Source organism: Rutidosis leptorrhynchoides, chromosome 2 (genome assembly GCF_046630445.1).
Source record: "Rutidosis leptorrhynchoides isolate AG116_Rl617_1_P2 chromosome 2, CSIRO_AGI_Rlap_v1, whole genome shotgun sequence".
Classification (NCBI taxonomy): Eukaryota; Viridiplantae; Streptophyta; class Magnoliopsida; order Asterales; family Asteraceae; genus Rutidosis; species Rutidosis leptorrhynchoides.
This window is the reverse complement of record NC_092334.1, coordinates 624,909,864-624,930,294: the sequence shown is the minus strand read 5'-3', so window position 1 is coordinate 624,930,294 and position 20,431 is coordinate 624,909,864. Positions and strand designations below refer to the sequence as shown.

Sequence of the window (20,431 nt, the reverse complement as noted above, 5' to 3'; positions counted from 1 at the left end):
TCTTGAGCTTATTGACCTCGGTTCTGGGACGGTACTTCTCGTTCATCAAGTGCTTGAATGCTGACCATGGTAGTGCGTACGCATCATCTTGTCCCACTTGCTCTAGATAGGTATTCCACCATGTTAACGCAGAACCTGTGAAGGTATGCGTAGCGTACTTCACTTTGTCCTCTTCAGTACACTTACTTATGGCAAACACCGATTCGACCTTCTCGGTCCACCGTTTCAATCCGATCGGTCCTTCGGTTCCATCAAATTCCAAAGGTTTGCAGGCAGTGAATTCTTTGTAGGTGCATCCTACACGATTTCCTGTACTGCCAGATCCAAGGTTATTGTTGGTATGTAGCGCAGCCTGTACTGCGGCTATGTTTGAAGCTAGAAAAGTACGGAATTCCTCTTCATTCATATTCACGGTGTGTCGAGTAGTCGGTGCCATTTCCCGTTAAGTTCATACTTAGTAGCTAATATACAATTCAACTACCACAATTCTATATGAAAAACTGATTGTAATAATATTTCGCGTTCAAACTTTTATACAATATTTTACAAACTTACAATACCGCTTATTTTACATAAAGCATGAAATATAGCACACAATAACTTTGATACAAGATAGTTGTGAAGATAATTCTAGCTAGTACACAAGTCGTTCAGCAAAGGCAATAAAGACACGTAATTCATACGTCCAGAAACAAGTCATGCATTCTGGTTTTACTAGGACTACTTCCCATCCTTGGTCTTGTGGAACATAACCGTTATGGCCGTTGATAAGACAGCGTGTTGTAACGTCGTCAAAGGGACGAGGGTTACGTAATGACCAACAGTCTCGTAATAACCTAAAAACCTCATTTCTTACCCCAATTACCGACTCCGTCACTTGTGGGAACGTTTTGTTTAATAGTTGTAGCCCGATGTTCTTGTTCTCACTTTGGTGAGAAGCGAACATTACTAACCCGTAAGCATAACATGCTTCTTTATGTTGCATGTTAGCCGCTTTTTCTAAATCACGAAGTCCTATATTCGGATATACAGAGTCAAAATAATTTCTTAACCCATTGCGTAAAATAGCATTTGGGTTCCCCGCAATATATGCGTCAAAGTAAACACATCGTAACTTATGGATTTCCCAATGTGATATCCCCTATCTTTCGAACGAAAGCCTTTTATAAACCAAGGCATTCTTGGAACGTTCTTCGAATGTCTTACAAACTGATCTCGCCTTAAATAGTTGTGCCGAAGAATTCTGACCGACTCTAGACAAGATTTCATCAATCATGTCTCCGGGTAGGTCTCTTAAAATATTGGGTTGTCTATCCATTTTGTGTTTTTATACTGTAAAATAGACAAGAGTTATTCATAAAAAAAATACTTATTAATACAAGCAATTTTTACATATATCATAAAGCATAAGCACACTATATTACATATATTACACCACACGAATACAACTATCTTATTTTGACTCGCTCGTTTCTTCTTGTTTGGTTTTGGTTCGTTTTGCCAAGTTTCTAGGGATATATGATGTTCCCCTAATACGAGTCATCGTTGTCCACATTGGTTTAGAAAAACCTGGTGGTTTAGAGGTTCCCGGGTCATTGTTACAACTTAAGGACTTCGGGGGTTGACGATACATATAAAGTTCATCGGGGTTGGAATTAGATTTCTCTATTTTTATGCCCTTTCCCTTATTATTTTCTTTTGCCTTTTTAAATTCAGTTGGGGTAATTTCTATAACATCAACGGAATTCTCGTCGGAATCCGATTCATCGGAGAATTGGTAATCCTCCCAATATTTTGCTTCCTTGGCGGAAACACCATTGACCATAATTAACCTTGGTCGGTTGGTTGAGGATTTTCTTTTACTTAACCGTTTTATTATTTCCCCCACCGGTTCTATTTCTTCATCCGGTTCCGATTCTTCTTCCGGTTTCGATTCTTCTTCCGGTTCCTCTTCGGGAACTTGTGAATCAGTCCACGAATCATTCCAATTTACATTTGACTCTTCATTATTATTAGGTGAGTCAATGGGACTTGTTCTAGAGGTAGACATCTATCACATAATATCAAACGCGTTAAGAGATTAATATATCACATAATATTCACATGTTAAAAATATATAGTTTCCAATAAAATTTGTTAAGCAATCATTTTTCAAGTAAACACGGTCGAAGTCCAGACTCACTAATGCATCCTAACAAACTCGATAAGACACACTAATGCAAAATTCTGGTTCTCTAAGACCAACGCTCGGATACCAACTGAAATGTCCCGTTCTTATTGATTAAAAACGTTCCATATTAATTGATTTCGTTGCGAGGTTTTGACCTCTATATGAGACGTTTTTCAAAGACTGCATTCATTTTTAAAACAAACCATAACCTTTATTTCATAAATAAAGGTTTAAAAAGCTTTACGTAGATTATCAAATAATGATAATCTAAAATATCCTGTTTACACACGACCATTACATAATGGTTTACAATACAAATATGTTACATCGAAATCAGTTTCTTGAATGCAGTTTTTACACAATATCATACAAACATGGACTCCAAATCTTGTCCTTATTTTAGTATGCAACAGCGGAAGCTCTTAGTATTCGCCTGAGAATAAACATGCTTTAAATGTCAACAAAAATGTTGGTGAGTTATAGGTTTAACCTATACATATCAAATCGTAACAATAGACCACAAGATTTCATATTTCAATACACATCCCATACATAGAGATAAAAATCATTCATATGGTGAACACCTGGTAACCGACATTAACAAGATGCATATATAAGAATATCCCCATCATTCCGGGACACCCTTCGGATATGATATAAATTTCGAAGTACTAAAGCATCCGGTACTTTGGATGGGGTTTGTTAGGCCCAATAGATCTATCTTTAGGATTCGCGTCAATTAGGGTGTCTGTTCCCTAATTCTTAGATTACCAGACTTAATAAAAAGGGGCATATTTGATTTCGATAATTCAACCATAGAATGTAGTTTCACGTACTTGTGTCTACTTTGTAAATCATTTATAAAACCTGCATGTATTCTCATCCCAAAAATATTAGATTTTAAAAGTGGGACTATAACTCACTTTCACAGATTTTTACTTCGTCGGGAAGTAAGACTTGGCCACTGGTTGATTCACGAACCTATAACAATATATACATATATATCAAAGTATGTTTAAAATATATTTACAACACTTTTAATATATTTTGATGTTTTAAGTTTATTAAGTCAGCTGTATTCGTTAGTAACCTACAACTAGTTGTCCACAGTTAGATGTACAGAAATAAATCGATAAATATTATCTTGAATCAATCCACGACCCAGTGTATACGTATCTCAGTATTGATCACAACTCAAACTATATATATTTTGGAATCAACCTCAACCCTGTATAGCTAACTCCAACATTCACATATAGAGTGTCTATGGTTGTTCCGAAATATATATAGATGTGTCGACATGATGGGTCGAAACATTGTATACGTGTCTATGGTATCTCAAGATTACATAATATACAATACAAGTTGATTAAGTTATGGTTGGAATAGATTTGTTACCAATTTTCACGTAGCTAAAATGAGAAAAATTATCCAATCTTGTTTTACCCATAACTTCTTCATTTTAAATCCTTTTTGAGTGAATCAAATTGCTATGGTTTCATATTGAACTCTATTTTATGAATCTAAACAGAAAAGTATAGGTTTATAGTCAGAAAAATAAGTTACAAGTCATTTTTGTAAAGGTAGTCATTTCAGTCGAAAGAACGACGTCTAGATGACCATTTTAGAAAACATACTTCCACTTTGAGTTTAACCATAATTTTTGGATATAGTTTCATGTTCATAATAAAAATCATTTTCTCAAAATAACAACTTTTAAATCAAAGTTTATCATAGTTTTTAATTAATTAACCCAAAACAGCCCGCGGTGTTACTACGACGGCGTAAATCCGGTTTTACGGTGTTTTTCGTGTTTCCAGGTTTTAAATCATTAAGTTAGCATATCATATAGATAAATAACATGTGTGTAGTTAATTTTAAAAGTCAAGTTAGAAGGATTAACTTTTGTTTGTGAATAAGTTTAGAATTAACTAAACTATGTTCTAGTGATTACGAGTTTAAACCTTCGAATAAGATAGTTTTATATATATGAATCGAATGATGTTATGAACATCATTACTACCTCAAGTTTAGTAGGTAAACCTACTGGAAGTGACAAGAAATGATCTAGCTTCAAAGGATCTTGGATAGCTTGAAAGTTCTTGAAGTAGGATCATGACACAAAAACAAGTTCAAGTAAGATTTTTACTCGAATTAAGATAGTTTATAGTTATAGAAATTGAATCAAAGTTTGAATATGAATATTACTTTGAATAAGAAAGATAACCTACTGTATATAACAAAGGTTTCTTGATCTTAGATGATTACTTGGAATGGATTAGAAAGCTTGGAAGTAAATTAGTAAACTTGAAGGGATTTTTGAAGTGTTCTTGAAGTGTTCTTCCTATGATGATTATAGCTTGATTCTTGAAGTGATTTTTGATGAAGATGATGATTAACTACTGGAAAAATACGTTCATAATAGTGTGTGTGTGTTGAGAGAGAATTAGAAAGAGAATTGGAAGTGAAATGGAGTGAATGATGAGTGGTAATTGGTGAGTGGTGAGTGGGGTTAAAAGGAGTTCTAGTTAGTTGATGATGTCGTAGGGGGTGTATACAAAATAGTATTATTTTTAGTGCGAAATACGTTACAAATTACACAAGTTTTAATTATTTATTTACAAATGGGATATACCCAAACCTTGCTACAAAACTATAGGCAGTGTACCTAATCGTAGAGTAGTATAGTTTTTAGTAAGTCCGGTTCGTTCCACAGGGAGTGGGCTTATTGCACACTATATTTTTAAACAACTATATTTGTATAAAATATATATAATTATATATAATAATATATAAAAGGGGGTTTACCGTTTAATGACCGGTTTGTCGATTTATATTTTAAGCGAAGCGTATAGTAAATGACGATATTTAAATAACAATATAAAATAAATAACAATAATTAAAATGACAATAAATAAAAGTACGAGGAAAATGAAATAAAATATATTATGCTTATTTAAACTTCCGTAATCATGATGTTTGACGTTTTGATTTTAATTTATTGTCCTGGGTTAATTGTCCTTTGTCCTGGATGTATTTGAAACCTATCTGGTTTTTGTCCACAATAGTTCATCGATCATAATTATAAAATGCTCGGCAAATTTAACCTTATGCCCGAAGTCAAATATTCCAACTAACTGGGGATTCGAACTGTAACAAGGTCTTAATACTTTGTTTAATTAATACACCAGGTTATCGACTGTGTGTAATCCAAGGTTTTAATATTTTGTTAACAATTACACCAATTACCCTTGAATGTAATCCACCCCTGTTTTAATGAGTCCATTGACTATTAATCCATCCCCGTGTCCGGTCAAATGAACAATAATTCGTACTTATAAATATCCCACCCATCGTGTCCGATTAAGCATATGTGGTTATATATAGATACGTCAAATCATAACCTTTATATTAAATTAACGAGGTATCGTTAATTTAATATAAAGCCCATTAATAGCCCATAGTCTAATTTCCACAAGTGTCGTTCTTTTGTCCAAACCCCAATTATGGTACAAAACCCAATTACCCCGTCTTTAATATTTAGCTCAACATCATGATTACTTCGGCTTAAATAAGCATAATAATAACTTAAGTACGAGACATTTAATTTAAAAAGGAGAACATAGCTTACATTGATTATTTATCGCGTAGTGTTACACGGACAGAGCTCCGACTTTAAAACCCGTAAAATAACCTTCGCATAACCCAAAACTAATCTAATATAAAACTATACTATACTATATATAATATATATATATATATATATATATATATATATATATATATATATATATATATATATATATATATATATATATATATATATATATTTATTATTATTACATAGGAGTATTATTATTATTATATTTTTTTACTCGCAGAATTCGTGAGCTTTTATAGGAGTTTTGATTTTTGACAGCTCCGCGAGTCGTGGAGTTTTTAGCCTTCAAACTCCGCGAGTCGCGGAGTTTGAAAATCCAGCTCAGGATCATTTGTCTCATAGCTTGTCGACATAATTTTTAAATATATATAATATATAAATAATTTATATAATTATTTAAATATTATATTATATTCTTGTACATAGTTGACTTGTAATTTTTGGTCCATTGCGTCGGGCGTTGATAGTTGACTCATGTCCCGGTTCCGGATTTTCGAACGTCCTTGCGTACAATTTAATATCTTGTACTTTGCATTTTGTAACTTGTACTCTTGTCATTTTTAGACGTTTTTCATCAATAAATTGAACCTTTTGAATTGTATCTTGAACATTTGAGCTTTTTGGACGTTTGTGTCTTCAAATCTTCGTTTTCGCCTTTTGTCTTCGCACTTATTTATTTAAACAATTACAATGAAAATATAATACAATTACATATGAAAACCTATTATTTAGGAGGGATATTGCTATGAAATATATGTTCCTTTTTAGCCTTATCAAATATCCCCACACTTGAGCGTTGCTTGTCCTCAAGCAATACAGAACTTGAAATAAAAACATACATGAATCACTTTTTTATTCATCACACTTTGTACATCAGTGATTTTGATATGGTGGTATAAACAATGATAGTAACGATAGAACCATGGTTAAAGGTGGGTGTGTCATCCACAGTTGCCTCGGGTTTAGGTCAACGACACTTGCAATCAAATAGCCGATTTACTTTCGGTTTCCAAAGCAAAGTGCACATTTGAAAGGCGGTTTACAGTCCCACATGACTATAAAAATGTAGATCCTTAAGGAAATTGGATCTTTATGAAAATATTTGATCTTTTGAAAATTCAATCTAGCTTTTACCCTAGATAAGTTTTCCGGAATAACCCTTCACCGGTGTTTGCAAAATATTTTTGTGGGTTGTGTGGGTTTCAGATTTGAAAATTTTAGCTCAACACTTGTGGTTTTGTGTTACCCACTTGCTAACCTTGTATTAGGAAAGCAACACGTCCAGTTTACTTGTCCCGTATATTACCTTTCGGCAAACTACCGTCCGGTTATAAAGGAAAGTGATGAACAAGCAACTGTTAAGGCAATGTCCCGTGACATGCTTTTGATTATGGTCTATAAACGTGTCGGATGCTATTACTATCCTTTGTAGGAGCAATAGTAAAGATCATCCTATGATTTTTCAGTCTGGCACAAGGTCTTGTCTTTGACCATGCTATGCAACCACCGTTCTTACGGTTGACACCCGATTTGGTTCAGGTGACCTAATGAATTCCAGGTGAATTCCTAGGATTTTACGTTCAATGGTAATGAACGCATTGAAAATAGGGTTTTCAGAAAACAAATCGGTTTGTAATTTTGATCAAAATATTTTCTCGTTCAAGCTCGAGTTTAGATATCATTGAATTCCATGAGTTTGTAATTCTCAATCTTTAAGGTCAATCTCAAGGATTGAGTAATATCAGGCTTAAAAGCTGATTTTTAATCTTTAAGGAGATTATCCTTTCTGGGGGTCTGATTCATTAGTCTTATCAAGCTAATTTGCACGGCGCCCTCCCCATTTTACGAGATAAATCCTTCTCATGGTTAGGATAAATCTGACCACTTGGCGACCCTGTTTGATGCTGAGGTCCGTGGATTTCCTGCTGATTTTAGAGATGACTTTTTTAGATTTTTCGTCAACCTACAGCTGGTCTGGACGACAACTTCATGACCTAAATCAAGAAGCGCGTGTCTTTTTCGAAAGACTTTACTTCCTTTAAATGATGGAATTGATTCATCGTGTAGATCCATCTTTCATTACAGTAAATCGGGTAAAACAGTTAATTTAGTTCAAAACAAAAGCACCTGCAATAAACTTTACAGAAACATGTGATAGATAGTTTTTAATTGAATAACTTGGCACATTCTCCCCACACTTAGTTTCTTTCTTTGCCTTTTTATTCTCCTTTATTCCATTTTAAATGAATTCAATCGTTTTAGGGTGTTTCTCAATTTATGTCCTTTCCGAGGTAACGATAATTTCGGTATTAACACCTAGTTTTCATCGTTTATAAATATGTATAAACATGATTTTGACTTCATTTAGTTGAAATTTTTTCAAATTTTCACAAAATTTGGCAAATAAAACCAAGTGTAAACCCGAGAGAATTTATAACCCTTCCCCACACTTAAGATCATGCAATGCCCTCATTTGCATGAAATCAGACTATAATTATAAATTCATGAGGGTGATTAGTGTAGAAAGTAGTTAAAGATACCATAAAATTGCAGGATGATAGATGGTGCACCTCATCGTTCATTCCTTCTTGTTTTATCACACATGTTTTTTTTTTCAAAAACGGTTGCTTTTCTGAACTGTTTGATAATTTTTGAAAATGCGTCTTTTACCCTAATTTATTATGCATGTTTATTAACGAGTTATGCACTAACCCGAACCCCTAATTTAACGTTAAGTGGGGTTAGACTTCTCCACACTTAGCTGACGACATGTGAAGTCGGTAGAATAAGTTCCATGAATTAGAGTAGTGAGCCAATTATTTACATCTCGGGTGGTGTATAATATATCAATGGGTTTAAAGTTTAGACCCACCCAATCGTCACTACTTAATTCTTTTTTAAGTGTAGCTTTTAGTAAATGGATAGGTCTCTTTTCTGGTTCTTGGTCAAATGGATCGATATACACCGACATACTTATATCTATAGGGTGGACAATTCCTAACATTTCCTTTCGTTTATTCTCGACGTCAAAGTTTTCACCTCTATTACCCAATTGGGTGAAATTCGAGGTGTCATTATCTATTACAGCTCGTAGTTCATTTCCGGTAGATGACTCGTCTATTGAGAATATTGGGTTGGAAGGTTGTGAGATGGTAAAATTCGAGATCGAAGCAAATTCTTCTTCTTTAACGGTCCTTATTGGTCCCACCACTTTGGTCTCGGGGGTAAAATTTTCAACGTTATTGTTTTTCCAAGAGTACCAATTTGTCACCCTTACTTCTTTTTCATCTATTGATGGATCAATGATTTCGTCGGTAGAGGCTAATGTGTCGATATGTTGTGAAATTGGTAAGACTGAATAAAAAGTATCATCGGGAAAATTGGTGATTTCGGAGCTCTCGAATTCATCAAAATTCGATGATATGAGATTTTCTTGCACACGACTCCTCAGATCAACAGGTGTGTAGTCTGATAGAGTTTCAGCTTGCCGGTTTACAAACTCTCTCATTTGTTCATTTTGAGCATTGGGTTCTTCGAGTTTGATTTTCATATTGTCTAATAAATTTTCAGACACGTAATTTTCCTCGTCTACTGGTTGTTGAGTTTGGATATATTCTTGGGAATAATCCCAATTTGAATTGTATTCTTCATAATCATTCCATTCAGGTTCCGTGGGTGCGTAATTTTTCATAGGAACGTAATAATAACATTCCCATGTTGAGTGATAATCTCCACAGATTTCACAACCAGTTATTGTTTCGTCATTCGTGATCCAAGATTGACCGAACGAATTGTCATCAACACTCGTTTGAGAGTATTGATTTAATTGATTTTGGATATCAAAAAGAGTTTCCATAGCCTTGTTTTCAAAATTTTCCATTTTATTGCGATGGCCAAATTTTAGCTACAATGTGGTGCATTTACTAATTATCCTATTAGTTATAAAAATAGAAAAACATATATAAGTTGTCCAATTAATAGACTTTTCTGCTTTTGTCCACGTTTCGAATAGCCAAAAGATGCAGCAGGGAGCCAGAACCCTTTAAATCGGAAGCTCACAACTCAGCCACTAACAAATCCAACTATTACTACGAAGCAGAAAATTGTCAACGTCCATTAATTTAACCACTTAAATAATTTTTCTTTCTGTTTGAGATATTAGATAAGAAATAGAGAAAATTTCTAAGTCCTAAAAACTAAAGCGTCGAGAAATAAGAAAGAAAAAGAATGCGCGTCGAAAAACGTCGAAAAATAAAAATAAGAAAATAGCGCGTCGTAACTTAAAAAGGAATTAAAAACTAAGAATTAAAAGTTGCGTCTAAAAATATTAAAGCTTAAAAGAAAAACTATATCCTAAATGGTAATAACTTAAAAAGGTACTAAAATATAAAAACGGCGTCGCAAAATTCTAAAGCACCTAAATCTTAGTCTAAAGAAAAAGCACTTAAGGGATTTTACGGCAAAGCCTAAAAATCTAGAAGTAAAAATAACTATGGCAAAAACTAAGTTTAAAACTAAATATGAGCTAAAAATACAAATATTACGCTAAAACGATTAAAAAGGGACAAAATATAAAAATATACAAAAAGTTGTAAAAAGTACAATTTTTATAAAAATATTATTTTTATATTATTTATTTATTAAAACTATTAATTTTACAAATTAATTAAACTAATTTAACTAAAATATATAAATTAAATAAAAAGTAAAAGTAATTATAATAATAATAATTAGTTAGGGTTATAATAATAATAATTAATAATTATCCGTAATTAATGCTGAATTAAGGTTCTGTGTACCCGTGTCAGAGTGTCTCCGCGAGTCGCGGTAATCGATGCAGCAAACCCCGCGAGTCGCGGGGTTCCAAAATTCAACTCTGGTACAGTTTTTAATTCGACGTGTTTTTTTTTTATTTATATTTTTCTGTTTTAAAATCTAAATATTTATATAATAAAAACTTATATAAAAATAGAACTACTTTATAATTTTATAAATAAAAATCGTAAAACTAGATTTATATATATATTTTATTTTTTATTTTTTTTCGGTTTTTTTTTTTATTTTTTTTTTAAATTTGATATTGTTTTTCTAAAAATATATTTATACAAATATATATTAAAAATATAGCGTTTCGCCAAGTCCCCGGCAGCGGCGCCAAAAACTTGATGTCGTAGGGGGTGTATACAAAATAGTATTATTTTTAGTGCGAAATACGTTACAAATTACACAAGTTTTAATTATTTATTTACAAATGGGATATACCCAAACCTTGCTATAACACTATAGGCAGTGTACCTAATCGTAGAGTAGTATAGTTTTTAGTAAGTCCGGTTCGTTCCACAGGGAGTGGGCTTATTGCACACTATATTTTTAAACAACTATATTTGTATAAAATATATATAATTATATATAATAATATATAAAAGGGGGTTTACCGTTTAATGACCGGTTTGTCGATTTATATTTTAAGCGAAGCGTATAGTAAATGACGATATTTAAATAACAATATAAAATAAATAACAATAATTAAAATGACAATAAATAAAAGTACGAGGAAAAATGAAATAAAATATATTATGCTTATTTAAACTTCCGTAATCATGATGTTTGACGTTTTGATTTTAATTTATTGTCCTGGGTTAATTGTCCTTTGTCCTGGATGTATTTGAAACCTATCTGGTTTTTGTCCACAATAGTTCATCGATCATAATTATAAAATGCTCGGCAAATTTAACCTTATGCCCGAAGTCAAATATTCCAACTAACTGGGGATTCGAACTGTAACAAGGTCTTAATACTTTGTTTAATGAATACACCAGGTTATCGACTGTGTGTAATCCAAGGTTTTAATATTTTGTTAACAATTACACCAATTACCCTTGAATGTAATCCACCCCTGTTTTAATGAGTCCATTGACTATTAATCCATCCCCGTGTCCGGTCAAATGAACAATAATTCGTACTTATAAATATCCCGCCCATCGTGTCCGATTAAGCATATGTGGTTATATATAGATACGTCAAATCATAACCTTTATATTAAATTAACGAGGTATCGTTAATTTAATATAAAGCCCATTAATAGCCCATAGTCTAATTTCCACAAGTGTCGTTCTTTTGTCCAAACCCCAATTATGGTACAAAACCCAATTACCCCGTCTTTAATATTTAGCTCAACATCATGATTACTTCGGCTTAAATAAGCATAATAATAACTTAAGTACGAGACATTTAATTTAAAAAGGAGAACATAGCTTACATTGATTATTTATCGCGTAGTGTTACACGGACAGAGCTCCGACTTTAAAACCCGTAAAATAACCTTCGCATAACCCAAAACTAATCTAATATAAAACTATACTATACTATATATAATATATATATATATATATATATATATATATATATATATATATATATATATATATATATATATATATATATATATATATATTTATTATTATTACATAGGAGTATTATTATTATTATATTTTTTTACTCGCAGAATTCGTGAGCTTTTATAGGAGTTTTGATTTTTGACAGCTCCGCGAGTCGTGGAGTTTTTAGCCTTCAAACTCCGCGAGTCGCGGAGTTTGAAAATCCAGCTCAGGATCATTTGTCTCATAGCTTGTCGACATAATTTTTAAATATATATAATATATAAATAATTTATATAATTATTTAAATATTATATTATATTCTTGTACATAGTTGACTTGTAATTTTTGGTCCATTGCGTCGGGCGTTGATAGTTGACTCATGTCCCGGTTCCGGATTTTCGAACGTCCTTGCGTACAATTTAATATCTTGTACTTTGCATTTTGTAACTTGTACTCTTGTCATTTTTAGACGTTTTTCATCAATAAATTGAACCTTTTGAATTGTATCTTGAACATTTGAGCTTTTTGGACGTTTGTGTCTTCAAATCTTCGTTTTCGCCTTTTGTCTTCGCACTTATTTATTTAAACAATTACAATGAAAATATAATACAATTACATATGAAAACCTATTATTTAGGAGGGATATTGCTATGAAATATATGTTCCTTTTTAGCCTTATCAGTTGACTAGCTCATGGTAGAAGTTAAAATTGATTAGTCATACATGACATAATCAAGAGTGGAATCCCATGCTAGTTCCTATTGGTATATACTCATAGTAAGTACGTTTTGAAGCTGTGTATAATACGGGTAAGAATACGACTAGAATTCTTGATGAAAGAAAAGAATGGAAAAGTAACTGTAACCATTTTCGTTAAGTATGAGTGTTTTGATATATGTCTTGAAGTTTTTCAAAAGTATTTTAATACATCTAAATACACTACATGTATATACATTTTAACTGAGTCGTTAAGTCACCGTTAGTCGTTACATGTAAGTGTTGTTTTGAAACCTTTAAGTTAACGATCTCAATTAATGTTGTTAACCCATTGTTTATTATATCTAATGAGATGTTAAATTATTATATTATCATGATATTATGATACATTAATATATCTTAATATGATATATATACATTTAAATGTCGTTACAACGATAATCGTTACATATATGTCTCGTTTCGAAATCCTTAAGTTAGTAGTCTTGTTTATATGTATATAACTCATTGTTAATATACTTATGGAGATACTTACTTATCATAATCTCATGTTAACCATATGTATATCCATATATATATCGTCATGTCGTTTTTACAAGTTTTAACGTTCGTGAATCGCCGGTCAACTTGGGTGGTCAATTGTCTATATGAAACATATTTCAATTAATCAAGTCTTAACAAGTTTGATTGCTTAACATGTTGGAAACATTTAATCATGTAAATATCAATCTCAATTAATATATATAAATATGGAAAAGTTCGGGTCACTACACAACTCTCCTTGTCGCCTAAGACCTCCTGATTATGACTAACAAATCAACTACTCAATGACTCAAATAGTGACCCTACTCTCGTAGTCATCAACAATTACACCAACTCTCGTTGTGCATGATCCACCCCTGTATAACTATTAGTTGAACTTAATTCGTTACCGTCTCCGGTTAAACGCTTAAATACCGAACCTAAACTAATCAATTGGAATGGTTGCAATAGACTCTAATAGGCGTCACTAAATCGGACAATCACAATCACCAATAAATAATAGATTAAGCAACTAAAAATAAATGTAATAGACTCCAATGTTGGCTCTATTAACCGAGTCAACAACAAGCGTCGATTTATTGACGACTTGACGGTCGCTTAGAACCTAAATTGAATTCCAGGCAGGATTTAAAGCTAATGGAAATTTGATTTTACGATTTTCATGGCGTCTCATTTTTTATTTTTATTTTTAAAATTTTTTCTACTTATAGGTCGGAGGTCCTTTTGGAAGCAATATCTCTATCAATAGAACATTGAGATGGATGACTTTCTCTACTCTTGGGAGTGTTTCACTTCGGGTGGAGAAATTACTTGTCTTTTTTCTAGGATAGGGGAATGATAGTCTACATATCACCTCTCTCATACCTCGCATATGCGGGATTGGGTTTTGTTGTTGTTTTTGCTGTGTAATAGACTCCAATGAGCTCTCGTTCTACTAGACAATTAATGACGTGCATAAAAATATGCTAACATATCGCGCATACTTATGATCGCATAAGTCTCGCTTTACCATTCTTACAAGACCAGTGCGCACCATAATTGGCGCGATTCAGGTGACGACTTCCCGGATTCCACAATGGGGGCTGAATAAGATAAAAAACAGTACGAGGTACTGTGGACAGAATCATGACTATCGTACAAATGGCAGGATGTGGCAAAAGAGCATGATATGGAGGGGACCACGTAGGTACACGATCCATGAGACGTAATAGTACTACCTTGTACTATTCTGTCCCCTCCCCCTTTTTCTTGTCGCCTACGTGGCAGAGAAGATAACAACCACTCTTGCCTATAAATAATCATATCCAACTTCACATAAAGAGGATTCACGATAGAGAGAGAAAAATACTAGATAACTACATCGCTCTATCGGCGCAATCATAATAGATAACGGTTCTTAGGTAACGTTCCTTGAACAATAAACCCTAACACCGTCCAACGAGCCATCAACTCCTGTTAACCCGAATGATGGTGGGTTACATTTAACCACCCTTTCTGAGATCATCATCTTGTATGGGGGTTATTCACGGTACTCCGGGCCGGAGAGTTAAACTCAAAAAAACCCTTAAATCCCCCTTATCGTTGATCTCGCATGAACCGAACATCTTCGACCATTTTATGCTTGATCAACAATCACAATTACCAATTAAGTCGAACAAATAACATCTAGAATCGTTATTTCATTCAAGCATTAGGTTATCAAACAAATTGAATTAACCAACCAAATATCATCCAATATAACACAGTATTTAATCTAAGTAAACATATTTAAATTTAGCTAATGATCATAATCATAATATAAATTGAATACGAACACCAATAAATAAGATATAAATAATTCATTATTCACATAGATACAAATTACTATTCAGAATAATAAAAAATAATATTTGTTCATGAACAATCACCAAAATATATATATGAAGTAAAATAATAAGAAATAACCAGATTAAAAATTATGCAATAGTTCCTTGGCTCTTTTCTTCCTTGTTCTGATCGTACAGCAACACCAACACTTGTAATTGTTTCTCTTTTTCTTGACCAATCAAAACACACATTTGCTTCTTTATTTTTCGTGAGTAAGAGCAATAAAACCCCAAGTAGGGCCCGTAAATCAACACACGGCACCTCTTTTTATATACACCCCTTAATTAGGTTTAATCTTTTAATTTTATATATAAAAAGCCCTTGACAAATGTGTGGCCAATTAATTAACATTCCAAGTTTTTGAAATAAAAAGCTACAAAAACGTTTATTGCCCTTAGACTGCTCACAACGGTTGCTTCATTGGGCCACCATTCGACCGTCTACTCACGGCGCCGTTGCTAACAAGCGCTGTTGTGACGCCGTTGCTAAGTCGTCGCCCATTCTGCCGTGTTTAACCAAAGTTGTAGACGTTATAACTTTTTTTTCGATTAAAAAAAATAATTATAAATGTGGCATATAGCCGTTGCCAACGGTTGGATTTCTTTTTTTTTAATTACAAATTATTTTCTATATCAACCACTACTCTATTTCACACATTCTACACTACTACAAACTATCACTCAATATTATAAAAATTATGATTATTTTAAAAAATGTTCGAGTTTGGATCATGATGATCAACATTATAAAGAGGCCTTTGCAATTGCAAATGCATATAATTCACTTCAAGCACTCAATTTTATCGATTTTTTAGAGCAAGATGAAAAAGAACAAGAAGTTGTTTCTATACCTAGAGCTGCTAGAAGACATTTTTCACAAGATCGTGAAGGAAAAGCTCAACAATTGTTCAAAGATTATTTTTTCGACACGCCCACATTTCCAGAGGATAAGTTCAGAAGACGTTTCCGTATGAGCAAGTCTTTATTTATCCGTATATGTCGAGGTATAATCAATTTTAATCAAGAACCTATTCCCGATTATATTGAATTTTTTCGTCAAAAGCGGGATGCAACCGGTTTATTTGGTTTTAATGTTTTTTAAAAATGTACGTCCGTTATAAGACAATTAGCGTACGGTGTTGCGCCCGATACATTTGACGAATATTTACATATGGGTGAATCAACATCTTATGAATGTGTGGAACACTTTTGCAAAAGTGTGTTACATTTATATGGGCCGAATACATGAGGAAGTCAAATGCACATGATGTGCAAGACTTAATTGCTAAACATGAAGAAATTCATGGTTTTCCGGGTATGTTAGAGAGTATCGATTGTATGCATTGGGTTGGAGAAATTGTCCAGTTTGTTGGAAAGGGCAATATACACGAGGTCATCATGGTTACCCAACAATAATGTTAGAGGCAGTGGCCTCGTATAATACGTGGATTTGCATTCTTATTTTGGTCCTGCAGGTTCAAACAACGACATAAATGTGCTAAATAAATCAGATTTGTTTGATGATTTATTAAAAGATCAGTTACCGGCCTCCATGTAACTATACGGTGAATGGGGCTTCATTTACTAATGAGTATTATTTGGCCGATGGAATTTATCCAGAATGGACAACACTGGTTAAATCGTTCAAAAGTACCCTTGACTCAAAGGGAATGAAATTTAAAAGATTCCAAGAGTCCGCAAGAAAAGATATTGAACGAGCTTTCGGTATACTTCAAGGTCGATGGGCAATTATTAAAAATCCGAAAAGACAATTCTATGTAAGCAAGATTCAACTTATTATGTATACTTGTGTGTTCTTACACAATATGATAACCGAAGATATTGAGCGTGCATTTTGTGAACTTGAGGAAGATTACCCACCGATGCGTCGTTCTAGACGATTAAACGTTTGAGAACGGCTTGAACTACATATGCGAATGGATAAAGAACTACGAGATAGGAGCAGTCATCATTTTATTCGAGATATGTTAATCGAACATATTTGAAATCTTCCACCAAACCACCGTGTTCGATATGATCCGGTAGCAGGACCTTCAAACATTCTCGAACACGTTAATGATGAAGAAAATGAGGAAGAAGATTATGAAGAAGAGGATGAAGATGGAGATGAACAAGATGATGAAGGGGACTTTCAACTAGATGAAGTTTATGTTTATTGTATTTTTAATTTACTTGTATTGTTTTTTAATTTAATGTAATATTTTTTTTCAGTTATAAATTATTAGTTTATTATTATTATTATGATTATGATTATTATTGTTGCTAGCTTATTTTCAAACAACACTTTTATTTAATAAACACAAACACGATTACATTTTTTTAAAAGAAAATACAATAACAGAGAAACACAAACACATTTACAACAAGTTATTAGTCGGAATCAGAGCTTCCAAAAAACTGGCCATCGGTATCGTACTTGTCCGCAACATACTCATTGTCGTAAACCAAATACAAAGAAATGCGATAAGAACGCTCCATTAAGGTTTCTTTTATTTCATCTAACTGATCGTCGGTACGGAGCTGTGTAGCCTCCACTTCTGGATCATAGTCATCTTCAAAATCAAAGATGTCCGTATATTCAAACAGAACCTTTTCATCCAGAAAGGCTTCAAGGTCCGTAAAACCCACATCGCGGATGTCAATGTCTTCGAACTCTAGTGTCGTACGCCGGGTGTAATCGTAATCTTTGAAATTACTACGGAATTGACCTCCGAAGTAGACAGAAATTGTGACTTTCATGGGTGGCCCAATCAACATTCTTGAAAGATTGAAGTGTGTTTTGATTTTGAGTTGGGAAATGAAGTTTGTGTTTGATTTAGATTTAAGTTGTATTTCGGTATGGTACATTTTATATTTCGATATTTTTTCGTATCCCTAACTAGATCTATTTTTGTTTTATTTTGTGACACCACCATTCAAACTTCCCGACTTCGCCTATTTTATATGAGCTAAATAAAAATTAACATTTTGGACCCTTGCACATTTACCGAACAACACAACTAGTCCTCGAACTTTGTAGGTTTGTACTAACCGACTTAAATTTAGCCTCAACTATATCCCACGTATGTGTTATCATAACTTGAACCCCATATCAAAAACGTTGCTCATAGTTAGACAACACGTCATTAACGTATTACTCAATCGAACAAATATACAGACAAACTAAAAAGACCAAATAATGAGATTGTCATTGTAACACCCAATTACAATTTTAGTATTTGGACAAATTTAATAAACCCATTTGATCTCACGACTCCTATGTTGTGGACCACTTAATGGATTTACCAAATCATTACTACTATACGACTGAGTACACTTGTCTAGTTGTGTTTTTAATGGATTTATCAAAACGTTACTACGATACGACTGTACACTTGCATGTGTTTTTAATCTAATAACCGGTGATTTCCATGCATGATTTATACACCTGATTTTACATATTAGCTTTCTTCTTCATATATTGTACCTCGGAGTGATCTGTAGTTGAAACGTGTTACTTTTATCGTTTTTTATTTAACCAAATGGTTTTTTGAACATCATCAGTATGTATACACAAATCACTTATTACACAAAACTCTGTCAAAAATTAAACTTGACCTTATTCACACTCAAATCTATACAAGAATGAAAATATTTGATGCTGCTATACACCCATATTGTATACACAAAGTCACAAACCAATCTCTATGATCTGTTTTTATAACACTAATCCCTACTCTATAATATCTTCAAACAGCAACCAACTCCATTACAAGATCATTGAACAAAAAGGATTCAATTTCTTCAACAATGAAAAATCCACGTCATCAGACAACTCGAGCCATGGTTCTTTACCGAGAGTCTTCATGGATAAGTCGGCATTCGCATCTTTTTCCTGACTAGGTAGCATATTCCACATTTCTTCCGCAACTATATCCCTAAAAAAAGTAGTCATTTTTCTCCTTAAAGGCTTTGACCGAACGATCTCAGTCAACCCAAAGTTTATACCGAACCGTACCGGAATCGGTTAGTACCGGTATCGAAATTGGGTAAAATGAAGAACTGAAACCGTACCGAAATTTCAATACGGTACCGGTTTCGGTACCGGTACGGGACCAGTATTTTTCGGTTTTTTACCCACTTGGTACCGCAATTTTTGGACAATGATGTAGATAATACGAGTGACGTGGTATGATGTATGTACATATACAATATTATTTTTTGATTATATATAGTGTAAATTATTCGTTAAAGAGCAATGATATATAAATAAAATGAATATGAACATGCGAAAGACAAATATAAGAATGACGAAATAAAATTGGTAATTAAAACAAAAATTGCATACATGTATGTCTATTAAAAAAATAGAAAAACTTATTGTAAAATTCGTTTAAATAAAGTTTAACAAAAAAACCAACTAAGCTTCGGAGGTCGCATTCTCTTTTCCCTTTTGTTATGTATCTTGATCGTCTCTTTCATCTCTATATAATAAAAAAACACAAATTTTGTTAATCGGTCATTATTTATCGTAAAAACATGTACAAATATTTTTTAGAAACAAAATAAATAACACATAACATTTTACCAATTGCGACGTCATCATCTTTCAGTATATCAATTACTTCATCTTCAAATATAGGAATACTTAATTGTTTTATCCACTCTTAGTTGCAAATCAATGCTTCCACTATTTGGGTTGACAACGTTGTTCTATACGGGTCAAGTACACGATCACCCGTACTAAATGCCGACTCGGATGCCACAGTGGAAATTTGTATTGCCAATATATCTAACACAATTAAAAGTTCAAATACAATGAATATAACAATTTTGAAGGAAGAAGTTCCTTATTTGCGGCACAAATTTTTGTAGCTTTATGATTGCAGAAAAGTCGACACCGTAAGTATGTAGGGAACTAGGGATTTTTTGAGTATTTTTTCTATTTATCTCATTCTAATATTCTATTTTATAGTATGTGTATAATTTCGGTATTTGGTACCGTAATCCCGGATATTTACCGGAACCGGAACCGTAAAATACCGGTACCGAAAACGTTGATTTCTTAAAACCGAAACCGATACCGCTTACCGTT

General features: G+C 33.0%; 1 pseudogene; it reads left to right on the top strand.

The window, feature by feature from the left end:
• Nucleotides 1–20,431, top strand: part of LOC139890070 (dirigent protein 9-like) — a 109,259-nt pseudogene that overhangs the window by 88,182 nt on the left and 646 nt on the right.